We start from the raw sequence: 14,646 nt of genomic DNA, 5'->3' as shown, positions 1-14,646 counted from the left end.
TTGATTACAGCTGTCCTAGCAGCTGGTCCATAGTTACAATGGAGAACCTGGTGGAATGAAGAGATGAAAAGTATACAACATTTATATAGGGCTAGAGGTATGGCGATTTCCCAAGATCAACTTGGAGAAGGTGATTTTGCTGATATACAAAGACAATCTTTATATATGATGACCACACCCTAATTTTATGTCAAATTATAGCCTTGAATGCTTGAGAGAAAACTGAAGAATGAGGAAAGTTGAGTAATTAACAAAAGTTAAACAAGGCCCAAAAGAAACTTTCACTGATTTCTTACCAAAGGGTGTGTTCAGCAGTAATAGAATGATACCAAATTCAGAAGGTAGACAGATAATAATTGAATCTCTGGCTTTTGAAATTCTAATTAATAATGCCAAAAAGTAATTAGGCTGTTAAAGGCAAGATCAATACCCTTGGAGGAATTGATCAGATATGCAATTAATATTGAAGCTCATGACCATGATGACATTTCGATAGGTGTGGTAATTTCCAGAGGTTTGAAAAGAAATAACAATCTTAGACACTTTAATTGTGGTAAACAAAGTTACCTAAAAAGGGAATGTAACCAGGGTGTTCATAGAATTAATGTTTTTTTTGCAAGGACAATGGCAACAGAATGCCCCTCCCTTCTGGATTATGCAGATAATGTTGTACATGCAAACATTGAACTAATGAATGTAGATCAACAAGGGACAGACAAGGTAATCCTTTGCCTTTGCCACTGGGAAACTCCCTTAGGGGCTTTTTGCAGCCCCCCAAGATAAATTCAGTCAATCCTGCTGCCATCATAGAAGAAACCTCTTCTTAGAGCAACTAAATAACCAAATGCCCACTTTAAATATCCATCCTGCTTGGTGTGATAGACAGCGATAGCAGAGAGAACAAAAAATTCAAGAGAAATCCTAAAGCTAATTTTTGGGCAAACTTTTATCAATGAACAAAGACCAAAATTAAAAATACAAATAAATGACATTCTAATTGAAGGTCTCGTAGACACGGGTGTGGATGTAAACATATTTGCACCTGAAACTTGGCATCCCAATTGGCCTTTTCAGGAGGGAAATGTTCAGTTTTAGGGATTGGAACATTATCACAAGTGAAACAGAACACAAGATGTCTTGAATGTATAGGGCCAGAGGGACATAGAAGAAAATTAAAGCCATATGTGGCTAATATAGCTATGAATTTATGGGCCTGTGATCAATTATAACAATGGAATACCCAGATTAACATTCCTCCAACCTCAGAAAAGAACCACAAACTAACACACATTTCTGAAAAAAAAATTAGAAGGTATTATAAAAAACAGTCACCAAGATTCCAGATTGAAAAAGAACAGAACACAATAGCTTCTGATCTTTCAAAGACACTAACAGCTCTACTGTTAAAATAGTTAACAGACAAGCTTGTATGGATTCAGTAATGGCCTTTAACAACAGAGAAATTACAATAGTCCTTTGAACAGCTATACAAGAGCAATTAAATGCTCAGCATAATAAAGAATAAATCAGCCCTTGGAATTCTCCTGTATTTGTTATTAAAACGAAATCTGGTAATTGGAGACTGTAACAGTCTCTGTTACCAAAAGGATGGCCTCTCATAGTTGTTAATTTAAAAGACTGTTTTTTTTTGTTTTTTTTTTTTTTTGGTTTTTTTCGAGACAGGGTTTCTCTGTGTAGCTTTGCGCCTTTCCTGGAACTCACTTTGGAGACCAGGCTGGCCTCAAACTCACAGGGATCTGCCTGCCTCTGCCTCCCGAGTGCTGGGATTAAAGGCGTGCGCCACCATCGCCTGGCTAGACTGTTTCTTTTTAATATCCTTACAAGAAAAAGACAGAGGAAGATTTGCTTTCATAGCGCCTACTTATAATAATTCTCAACTGGTTAAAAGATTTCAATGGAGGGTCCCCCCACAGGGAATGTTGAATAGCCCAACTCTGTGCCAATATTTTGTACAACAGCTAGTGGAAGTGATACATAAAACATTTCCTAAATCTATTATTTATCATTATATGGATGATATTTTACTAGCTGACTCAAATACAGATGCTTTAGAAAGAATGTTTGATGAAGTAAAGAAAATTTTGCCTTACTGGGTATTACAAATTGCTCCCGAGAAGGTACAAGAGGAGATTAATTATTATTATTAATTATTTAGGATATAAAATAGAGCTATAAAAAATTAGACTCCAGAAGGTGCAAATTAGGAGAGATCTACTACAGACACTTAATGACTTTCAAAGATTATTTGGAGACATTTCTCATCTAAGAACTATTGTTGGGGTAAAAAATGATGAAATGAATAATTTGTTCAAAATCGTAGAAGGTGACAAGGACTTAAAAAGTTCAAGAGAATTATCACCTGAAGCTGAGTAAGAATTGGCCTTGGTAGAATGGCTTGCTATTAGCTCTGACTCCCAGGCAACTTTATTTATTAACATACAAATAAAATCACATTTCAGTACAATTATCACCTTAAGACTGATTGTAGACTCTTAATGAATTTCAAAATTCAAAGGCGTTGGTGGCATGCACATTTAATCCCAGCACTCGGGAGGCATAGCCAGATTGATGTTTTTCACTTTGCAGAATTTGGAAAATTGAAATATGTCCACTATACCATTCATGCCTATTCAGGATTTCAATGGGCAACTGCATTTGCTAGAAGTTATGGCCATCATGGGTATACCTGCACAAATTAAAACTGACAATGCCTAGTGTATGTCTCTGGTAAAATGACACAATGTTTTGCTTGTTATAATATAAAGCATATTATAGGTATGCCTCACAATCCTACAGGCCAAACAGTCATAGAAACATCAAATCAAATTTTAATTATATGCTAACTAAACAGAAATGGGTAACAAAATCCCCCAGAAATAGACTGCATAATGATCTACTTAATTTGAATTTTCTTAATGTGAATGAGAAAGGAACAACAGCTTCAAAGAGACATTGGATAATGAAAAAAAGAACTAGAGTATTAAATCAGCCTATATACTTTATGGATATGCTGCCCTCAAAATGGAAACCAGGATATGTATTAAATTGGGGACAAGGTTTTGCTTTTGTAACTATAGGAGAAGAAAAGTAATGGATACCATCAATATTGATAAAGGTTTTATTTGAGCAAAAGAAGCATCTTAGTTAGAAGAGGTAATAGCTCTTCAATTTAAATTAATTTATACAACTAAGAAATGCTTTTGATTTAATCAGATATTACTTGCCAAAAGCGAACCTCCCCAAAGTTAAGGTTGGGGATCCCTTTTTGTTTTAGTCTTTCAGGAGAAGGTAGGCTAACAAATCTGAAGAAAACTGGACAAATGAGACATTTGAAGATAAAAGACAAATCATCTAGACAAAAAGGTCCCAAGAAAAAGAGTAAATTGTCCTATTGGTATATCACATATAAAATATCATAAGTCTTTCTAAATGTTTGTTTCTGCTGTTCTCTACAAACATATAACACAAATGGTCTTTATGCAGTCCCAGTTCAATTAAAAATTAAAGCTGGCTTTGGAGTTAGAGCCTGGATCTCTAATTTTCTAAACCCAAGCATGTCTGTTAAAAGAAAATGCAAAATCTCTGTATCATATCAGAAGAACCAACTGATATGTGACAGAGTAAAAACAAAAGTAAGGGACTATTTTATTGCCACGCATCTCTTACGTCTTTGGGTGTTTTTCACTCTTTGAATTTTTACTTAAGTTATAAATTTCATATCAAATTTAATAAGATTAATATATATTTTAAACTTTTTGTCATGATATTAATGGTTATATAAAGTTATAATTAGTTTTAGAAAAAAGTCTTCATCTAGCTTCCTGAACATGTTTTCATGTTTGAGTCTCTATGATTTTTCTGCAGGGAACCTTATCTACACCTAATATCAATTTTGAATTCTCAAAAAGATGATGGGGCCCCACTATGACGATTCCATCAGAATGATGATAATACCATTAAGATGACAAACACCACTGAAAGATTGATTATAATCTACAAACTGCTCAGAACAATTTCGAGATGACTAGCTGAGAGGATACAGCCTCACAGACTACTCGAGCAAGGACTTGAGACAAGCCCTGCACTTTTAAATTATGCAGAGACTGGACAAGAAATGATACAGCTGCCTCTCCCAGGACTTGACAATTGATCCAAAATTTTGCTTTTTAGGATCCCCTAAAGATGCCTTCACCCCCAGGCAGCACAAAGTAATTTTAAGAATATAATGCACACATTCCCAAGAGGTGCGCTGGGTGGTTTTTGGTCATTCAAAGGATTATGGATAGTTGTCATTGTCTTGGAGGGTAGGTTACAAGTTGTTATTGTTATTGTTCAGTAAAAAAGCTAAACAAAGGAGATCAGATTTAGGGTTCTTGTTTACAAAAGAAAGAGATAAAGAAAGGGTATATATTCCAGTGCTCAATTGGACTAAGAGCTATTTGTCTAGGTGGGGCCCAAAGGTACAACCTGTGCCCCCACCCCACCACCCCTTTCAGTCCCAGTCTCAAGCCAATAGGCAGGCCTCCTCTGGACATGTCATTCTAACACCATTCCCCATCAGACCCTGTAACCCACACACCACACCTCCTCCAAATCCCTCTCACCCTCTGAGACTACAAGTGTTCCTTGAACAGAGCCTACCAGCTCCAGATTGGACTAAGAGTTGAGTCATTGTCCAGGTGGGGACCAGAAGTACAGCCCTGTGCCCCTAAACCACCACCCATTGCAGTCCCAGTTTCAGGCCAGCCTGCAGGCAGACCTCCTGCAAGCAGGTCAGACTACCACCATCGCCCCCATCAGACCCTGTAACCCACAAACCACACCTCCCCAAATCTCACCCACACTCTGAGACTGAAACTGTCCCCTGAGACATATTCTCTCATATGAAACACATACACACATAAGATATGAACTCAGAAGGCAGCTAGTTGTGCTGAGTAAGAAAATCAATAGAAAAAAATGAGTGACAAATGTGGGTAATAAAGGAACAATCACCAGTAAAGTACACTGGTACACACCTATGAAAACACCACACTATATCCCATTATGTTATGCACTATTTTAAAAACTAACAATCATTAGTAGAAAGAATAAGTCCTAAAACCTGTGATCAAAAGAGATTCAGTTATGAAACATGAGTTTTCTCATTTTCATATGAGCATCTAATGCCAATACATTTGTCTATATCCACATCTTAGACAGTCTTAGGCAGCTCATCACAGAACCAGGGGCCATGCATATGTGCATATGTTAAATGTTGATTTTTAAATATTCCACAAGATCCAGTGAATACAAGCCCTGTTTGCCTCACCTCACGTACTAAACAACATCTTTCATCCTCCACACCAAGTAATTGCCCTACATTTGTGCTGCTTGCTCTGTAGTTCATATCATCTAAAGGTCTTTCCTCAGCTCACACTCATCAATGAGCTCTCCCACTGGCAATACATATTCTAGAATGCAGCCAAAATATATGAACATGACAAATGGATAAGAACAGCTTACACATTGAACACAGGCTTTAATCCAGTTACTAATGGGTTCTAAGCTACTGAACACAGTGATGCTTTGGAGTCACTACTGGATTCTAATATAAGCAGAAATAAAAAGTAAAGTTGAAGAAATAGGTCATAGGAAGGAAATGACTTCTGAGAAGGAGTTCATGTTTCATAACTCAAATACTCAACTAGGTTTCTCATAGAGAATGATGATCTGGGCATTTCTGGACACAGTATAAGACAAGAAATTTCTAGATTTGACCTGATTATTGGAGCTTCACACAATGGAGAGCAGGGATACTGGTTGGTTATTAGGTCTCTATGACCAGTGTAGCATGGGCCATACTGCTCATGATCTATGAATGGTGGATGCCATACACATGAGACTTAGGCTCTCTGATTTGCACTTGGGAATAGAAAACACAGTGTGTCCACATGAACCCTGATTATCATGGTTAATTTCAAATCTTTACCTTCACATTCTGCTGAGATCATTTCTAAAGGAGTTCAAACAAAAAACTCATTGACACTGTCCTGCGACCAATCTGCCCAACATTGCTTTCTCCCATGGACCTCAATTCCCAGGGATATGAGTTGATGTCATAGGACCTGAGGCTGTGATGTCTTAAGATATATTTTCCAGCCAATGTTTTTACCTCTGTTGTGGACCTTAACTGCAGAGCCCTTGGACAGAGACTACTTGCCATTTCTCAAGGATATTGGAGTGATCTGGAAAACAAAGCGTTTCATCCACATAAGTGACCTTTCCAGTGGGAAGTATACATAAATGCAGATGTGTATACATGGGGATCCATTTAATAAACTGGTCTGCATCCACAGACCACACTACCAGCTTAGAGATTTAGAGGCAAAACCTGATGCGTCCTTCGAATTTCTTCTTTTGGCTCATGAACATCCCCCTCCTCATGTCCACTCTCACTCACCACAAGTGCTTTTGGAGAATGAAAGAGAATGAAGACAAACATGAAGATGTGGTGAGAAGCTGTTTATTTTTCCTTGCTGCAGTTCAGAGTCCCATGAAAAAAGAGAATTTCAGTTTTGTTCTGGATGTGCCGTAAGTGTTTTTCATTTTTCATGTAAATGTCATGATAGATAATGCAGGAAAAGGGTTTGAATGGGCAGTGCAATGCTGGGAGCTTCTGTCCTTTTCTCCCAACCTTATCACCAAGAACTTATACAAAATATATTTTGATTTTTAATAACCACCATTTTCACACTATTAAACAGTGAGACATTACTTTTTCTTCCAATTATCCTACATTTACAAGGCTGAAAGCCAAGTTAAAAGCAGCATTCTTTACTTTTATCTATCATAGGCAGCCTTCCTTTTCACAGGTGACATTGTGAGGTGTCCAGTGGTGTCATAAGACAAGAAACTCCAGACTACTACAATAAGTTCAGTAGTCACAAGGTGCATTCAAGTCTCTTCCTGAGTCTGCTAATGTTACCTTTATCAGTGTGTGACTCCTAGTGCAGATGCAGGTTCTCTAATATTTGTGCCACTCCTCACTGGGGAGAGTATCCATGTAACAATTTAGTTCAGCTTTCAGATACTCTGCATGTGACCATTCCACACCTCTGAAGCTCCAATGGGATATATGAGATCTATCTACTGTCAGGTACTTGGGTGTGTCCTTTGTCCTTCCCTCAGTTGAACACATGCACATTCACAGGCTTTTAGGGATTGCAAAGGCCAGGTCAATCTCTATCTTCAAAGTCAAAAAGGAATGTCTGCATTTCAAGTGTTGTGTTTTCTTTATGAAAACACTAGGACATCACTCATAGTGGTGACTGCTTACTCCCCTTCTCACTTGCTATAGTGGCAGGAGTTGCCTGTGGTAGCTGTAAATATTTGAGAGCTGTGATGGAAAGGCTACACACTGGGTGGTCTCTACCACTGTAAAAGATGTAAGTATCTGCTACTTTTTAAGTCTAAATTTTTTATTCTCTGATAGTTACATTATATTTACCTCTGTATCTCTTTCAGTAGTCTTACTAAGTATGGCTGCATATTTTACAAATGTGGACAGTCCACACATTTTGTTCTGAGAATTGCTGGCAGTTGTTTCTCAGTCACATCACCTTAAACCATCCTGCAGTCTCAAGTAATCATCATTTCATAAAGTTGTATGTGTGCAGAATTTTGTTTGTCAGTTGAATAATATTAAGCCACTGATGTAAAAACCTCTTTGTGCCAGTATTGTGGTGGGTTTGCTGTTTTTCACTGAAGTCAGGTATGATGGTGTGACCAACATTATTCTTTTTGTTCAGGACTGCTATGCCCACCAAGGGTATTTTGTTTATCATATGAATTTCACCTCTCTTTTTCTCTTTATAGAAAGAATGGCAGTAAATGTCTGTGGGAGTCAACTCTAAGTCTCTAGATTAATTTTTTAATGTAGTCATTTTCACAGTATTGACTATTTCAATTTATAGGCATGGAAGATTTCCCCATCTTCTAATGACATACTTAATTTCCTCATTATTTTAAACGTTTCATCATTGATGTCCTTCAATTTTTATTAAGTTTATTCTACCAAATTTCTGAGACAATTGTGAATAAGGTTTTCTTTTTAAAAATAATTTAATTTTTATTATTTTATGTACATTGGTATTTTGCCTACATATATATCTATGTAAGGGTGTCAGATCCCCTGGAACAGGAGGTGCAGAGAGTTGAGAGCTCCCATGTGAATGCTGGGAATTGAACCCAGGTCCTGTGTGAGTGCAGCCAGTACTCTTCACTGCTAATCTCTCACTCCTGCCCCTAATGACGTTTTCTTAATTTCTTTCTCAGCAAATGTGTTCTTGATACATAGGGAAGCAAATTAGTTTTGTGTTAATTTTGCATTCTGCCATTTTGATGAAACCATTTTCTCTGGAGTGTTTAGGATGTCAAATACGGAAGTTTCTTAGTGATTTCTTTTACTATTTGGGTGACCTGACACCTTGCTTCCAAATAAGACTTTAAAAGTTTCATATTCTTACTTAAGAATGGCCAGCCTTAGCTTGGCTTCTTTCTAGCCAGCTCTTAGTAACTTTAAATAACTTATATACCTTTTGCCTCTGGGCTTTTGTCTTTCTCTGTTTCTCTATTTCTTTCTTTACTTCTTACTCCATGACGTGAGGTGTAGCTGGGTGGCTGGCCCGTTGAGTCCTCCTCTCCTCCTTTTTTTTTGTTTCTTGTTCTTTTCTTCCCAGATTTCTTCTCCTTTTTATCCTCTCTGTGTGCCAGCCCTGTCTATCCTTTCTCCTGCCTAGTTACTGGCCATTCATCACTTTATTAGACCAACCGGGTGTTTTAGACAGGCATAGTAACACAGCTTCAAGGGTTAAACAAATGCAATATAAAATTATGCAACACAACTTTGCATCATTAAAACAAATGTTCCTGAGCATGAATAATTGTAACACACTAAAAAACAATATTCCACAACAGAAGTGTGTTTTTTTTAAAGGGAAGAAACTTCAGCTTCTTGCTTTCCTATTTACATCCCTTGTATATGATCTTTTATCCTTTTGCTTTGGCTAAGACTTCAATCACTGCATAGCATAAAATGCTAGAGAAAGAAGATGGACATAGTGATGAACTCCTTTAATCCTAGCACTCAGGAGGCAGAGGCAAAGAGAACTGTATGGTTTTGAGGTTAGCATGTTTTTTATAGTATGTTTCAGGCCAACCAGAGTTGCCTTCTGTGATAATTTGAAAGAAAATGGACCCCAAAGCGAGTGGCACTATTAGGAAATGTGGCCTTGTTGAAAAAAGCATGTCATTGTCTCTGAATGAGGCAGTCTCTGAAGGCTCTTTTCTCAAGCTTCCCTCACTGTGACATTTAGTCCATTTCCTGTTGCTTCTGAGTCAAGATGTAGGACTCTCAGGTCTAGGACCACATCTGCCTGTGCTCTGTCATACTCCCCATTCTGATGATAATGGAGTGAACCACTGAAACTGTAAGCAAGCCACTTCAACTAAATGTTTTTTATTTATGAGTTGCCATGGTCCTGGTGTCTCTTCACAGCAATAAAGAAGCCTAACTATGTCATCTTTTATGATTCTGTCCCATCCTCATTCTCAGAATGGATGATATGGATGCCCTTGTCTTGTTCCTGCTTTTAGCAGAAATAGCTATGTTTCTTTCTGTTTATTACATTGTTGGCTCCTTATCATAAATATTATTACTGTGTTGGTCTATACTTTAGTTTGCTTTGTTGCTATTATAAATCACTGACCAAAAGAAAGTAGGAGAGGAATTGGCTTATCTTGCTTTCCTGTCCTGATTACAGTCCATCACTGAAGTATACAGGTTAGAAACTTAAGCAGGAACAGAGGCAGGAACCATGGAGGAACATTGCATACTGGCTTGCTCTCCATGGCTCGTTCAACTTTCTGTCTTGTACAGTCTTGGTCTATATGCCCAGGTATGGTTTGGACCATAATGAGCTGTGCTATAGGAATCGAGGTACCAATTCCCAGCCCCTATTCAGGGTCCTCTGAGAAATTGCTTCTCAGGAGCTAGGAAAATTTGAAAGAGATCTATAATAACTTTACACACATGGGCAGATGCTCATCATTCTATGTGCCCTTTCTTGTTGTGTTCTTTGTTTCTTCCATCTTTATTCTCCCACCTGCTTTGAAAGGTAAAATCTCTTTTCTCCAGTGGAGTCTCACTGAGAATATTATTAGACACACTTCAGGACCAGTCCCATGCACAAGAGTAGTTTGATAACACAAAATTAACAGAATGGTATTTTTGTAGACTTTTTGTCTTATTTTGCCTCCCTTGTGCTTTTTTGTTGTTTCTTTTTCATATTTATTATTATATTTTATTTATTTATTTTCTTGATTTTACTTTCCACCTAAAACTTCCTTTCTATTCCATTCCCTCTTCCCAATCTCCCCTCCTTTATTCTCCCAGGCCTTGCCATCCACTCTCTTTCTACTGTTTATGTTTAGGTACAGGCAGGCATCCCATGAATATCCCGAGCCATGGTTTATCAAGCTGCAGTGAGACCTGGCACCCCTCCTCCACCAAGGTTGGATCCAGCAGGAGGAAAGGGTCATTATTGCAGGACACAAAGTCAGAGATATCTGCCCACACTCTCACTGCTAGGAGTCCTACATGAAGACCAAGTTACACAATTGTAACCTATAGGCAGAGAGTCTAGGTCAGTCCCATGCAGGCTCCCTGGTTGTCTGTTCAATCTCTGTGAGGCCTTCTAAGCCCAGGTTAGTTGATTCTGTGGGTTTTCTTCTGGTATCCTTGACATCACTGAGTACTACAATCCTTCCCCTCGACCTTCTGCAGGATTCCCCATGCTCTGCTAATGTTTGGCTGTTACAATTTGTCCTGCCTACAAGATATGTTGGGGTAAAGATGGAGGAGAAATTGTGGGGGTGACCAACTGATGGCTGGCACAGCTGCAGACCCATACCCTGAGAGGGAGTTCCCCCATGTGAGCCAGGACTCAGAAGTGGGATATCCCAGAGACCTGGGATAGAACCAAACATGAATGCCAAAAAAATCAATGAAATGATTCCTGATGATATTGTGCTATACTCATCAATTGATGTCTAGTCCAACTGTTTTAAGAGAGTCTTCACAAAGCAATTTATGGAAACAGATATCCATTTATCCATTTGGTTTTTGATGTTTATTTTGTTTTTCATTTTTGTGGTTTTTTTTTTGCACAGCTGAGGACTGAACCCAGGGCCTCACATTGCTTAGAATTCTACCACTGAGATAAATCCCCAAACTCTTTTGCATTTTTATGCATTTTATTCTATTCTTTTTGATTTTGTTTATAAAGAAAAATAGAGAGAAAAATAATATAGACATAGGTGGGTAGGGAGGCGGGGAGGACCCAGAAGAAATTAGGAGAGGAGAAAAATATTACCAAGATACACTCTAGGAAAAATACAGTTTAATAGTAAGTAATGCCCCCATATATAAAGTGGGGTAGAGACAGTGTGCTCAAGAAATGCTAGTGGAAAACTTGCCATACAGAGGTCGAAAAGAGCCGGGCGGTGGTGGCGCACGCCTTTAATCCCAGCACTCGGGAGGCAGAGGCAGGCGGATCTCTGTGAGTTCGAGGCCAGCCTGGGCTACCAAGTGAGCTCCAGGAAAGGCGCAAAGCTACGCAGAGAAACCCTGTCTCGAAAAACCAAAAAAAAAAAACAAAAAAAAACAAAAAAAAAACAAAAAAAAAAACAAAAAAAACAAAAAAACAGAGGTCGAAAAGAAATATCTCCCAGCCATTGTCCTGTTCCAAAATCAAATCCAAATGGATCAAAGACTTTAGTGTAAGTCCTGAAACCATGAAACTGATAAAGACAACAAGGAGAAAACACTTAAAGATATCGAATAATTCAGGAAATAAGACCACAAATTAACAAGTGTGGTTGCATAAAATTAATTTTATCTGCATTCAAAAAACTTATGAGCTGGGTAAGAGGCAGCCTACAAACAGATGGAAAAATATCTACTGTCTATATGAGACTGAAGAATATCTAGAACATAGAAAGGATTAATACACTGTGGCTGTAGACACAGGTCAGCAGTTAAGAACACTTGCTGTGCTATCAAAGACCCTGAGTTCAGTTTCAACCACCCATGTTGGCAGGCTCCTTAAAAACCACTTAAAATTTCAGCCCTGAAGTATCCAGCTTCCTCTCCTGCCCCCCATGAGAACTGCATTGTCAAGTCCCCTACAGATACACACACACATATCTTTTATCAAATGCACATCCAGTACTCATACAGCCAAGGTGAAATTCTCTGTCAAAGTAGACAATAACACATTTCTTATTTTTGTGACAACCACTCTCATTAACTTTTTAGTTCTTTTCCAAGCTCCCAAACATTTCATGTTTTTCCAATCTTACAAAACTGGGGATTTTGTCAAGCTATATCTGGAAAGACATGAAATGCATGGTACTCCATGTATTATCTACAAAACATTCATCTATAGAGCTTTATCCATACTGAACCCTGTGTCTTTCTTTTCAGAATACCAATTCGAAACTATCAGTTTGTTCTGCCTTTTGCTTTTGCTGTGGAAGAAATCAACAGGAATCTGTATCTTCTACCAAATGTATCTCTTATATTTGGCTTCTTCCATAACAATTATGATGATAAACAGGGACTTCAAAATTTCATAAACAAGTTTGCAGAAGTGCATATTTTTCTCCTTAACTACATCTGTGAAGATCAGATCAAATGTATAGTAGCAATAACAGGACCAATGTTAGTGACATCTGTGAGGGTAACTCCAATTCTCCAGCTCTACAAATATCTTCAGGTGAGGTTGTTTGGGTGGGAAACAATGGAATTTTTCTCCTTAGTTGGCATAGCCTGATGCTAAGGAGGATATGACAGGGAAATTGGCTTCATATTCATTTAAATCAATTTCAAGGATGATTAATCAGGCACTCAATGGGACATTCACAATTCATTAGTTGATATAGCTAGAGTTTTTCTCTCTGGGTCCTAACAAGTCCTGTAGCTCACTTATAAAACAAACATACAAATGCTTATATTACTTAAACTGCTTGGCCATTATTTCAAGCCTACCATTGTCTAGCTGTTACTCTTATACTCAGCTCATTTCTGTTAATCTATATGTCACCATGTGTTCCATGGCTTTACCTGTTGCCTTTACATCATGCTCCCTGGATGGCAGGCTGGCGTCTTCTCCTCTACACCTTCTTGTTCTCTCAATTCTCCTCTCTGCTAGTCCCATCTATACTTCCTGCCTGGCTACTGGCCAACCAGTGTTTTATTTATCAATCAATCTTTCACAGCACTTCCCACTTTTCTTTTTCTTTTTCAAAAAGGAAGGTTTTAACTTTCACACAGTAAAATTATATATAACAAAACAATTATCAAATAAGAATTACAGTTACAATATTAAAGAAGATATCCTATGTATCTTATATTTGTGAGTCTAAGGTTTTATATCTAACTTATCTTCTCTCATAACAGAGGAAATTATAACAATCTAGTCTTCAACTACATCAAAGATGCCAGAAGGATATACTATTACCTGAGAAATGGGAGAAGGATGCAAGCAACTTTCAGGAGTCTTGCAGGGTAGACAGAGACAGCTGGCAGCCTGGAGAGTCACCTAATGTTCCTTTGTAAAGTTGGGGCATCTGTCTTCAGCCCACAGGCCTAGAGTCTCTCTGTGTCCTGTAGAATGTCTATCAGTTTCCTCTGTGAAGCAGGAGCCTGAAGGACCATTTTGCCAAGCAAAGTTCAGTGGTCTCCTTTCTATGGGTCCTGCATGTCCAGTAGATCAAGCAGTCCAGGCAAGAACAGTTTCTTGCCTAAATGGATATTTTTTCCAAGGTGAAGATAAATGCCATATGGAGTGTGTTTGATGCCCATCCTCCTCGCTGAAGTAAATCGGTGCTTCCAGGAGCTGACATATCTCATTGTCTAAAAAGTCTAAGTTTTTAAAACATTTTAAATGCCATATTCTGTAGGTATTTGAAGTGTTTGAAGATTACCTACCTAATTAAATTATATCTATGTATACCTAGAAAACAAGATGACTATAAGTTTGACTATCATGGAAGAATAATTATTAATCAGTATTTCTTAATTATCCATTACAATTTATATGAGTTACATAAACCTAATATCTCAAACAAGAATAGAATATATATGTACAGTATAACAAAATTAAGTTTAAACTTGTATCACTAAACTAAAATCCATAGCAATGTAAAACATTTTAAACAAGTTGCTCTTTAAAAGTAGATTCAATAATCTACCCTTTCATCCTGTCATATCTATATCATATGCCCCTTTCTTCTTTAGAAAGAGATCACATTTATAATCAACCTGATTTAAATAAAAACATTGGTTTTTCTCTGTCCCACACCAGAGGGTTGTTCTGATATGGGACAAAAGAATTTCTTAACCTTTTTTTTTATTTTTTATTAATATGTTTGGGTTTAGAGGAGTGAGCCAATTCCATCTCCAAAGCCAGCTTGGTATATTTGGGAATTTAGGCATAGCTTCTCTTACTACTTCCTGCTGGAGGGGGATGCTGTATCTTATGTGGACACAAAGAAAACTTTAGGGTTATGGAGTAGTCCATG

The 14,646-nt window shown here is 37.8% G+C and overlaps 1 pseudogene; it reads right to left on the bottom strand.

Moving 5' to 3' along the window:
- The window catches only part of LOC143266815 (vomeronasal type-2 receptor 116-like), a 78,079-nt pseudogene that overhangs the window by 45,896 nt on the left and 17,537 nt on the right, over positions 1–14,646 (bottom strand).

The sequence above is a fragment of the Peromyscus maniculatus genome, chromosome 1, assembly GCF_049852395.1.
Source record: "Peromyscus maniculatus bairdii isolate BWxNUB_F1_BW_parent chromosome 1, HU_Pman_BW_mat_3.1, whole genome shotgun sequence".
In the NCBI taxonomy this organism is placed as follows: domain Eukaryota; kingdom Metazoa; phylum Chordata; class Mammalia; order Rodentia; family Cricetidae; genus Peromyscus; species Peromyscus maniculatus.
Note: the sequence above shows the minus strand (reverse complement) of the source record. Positions and strands in the feature narration are given on the sequence as shown.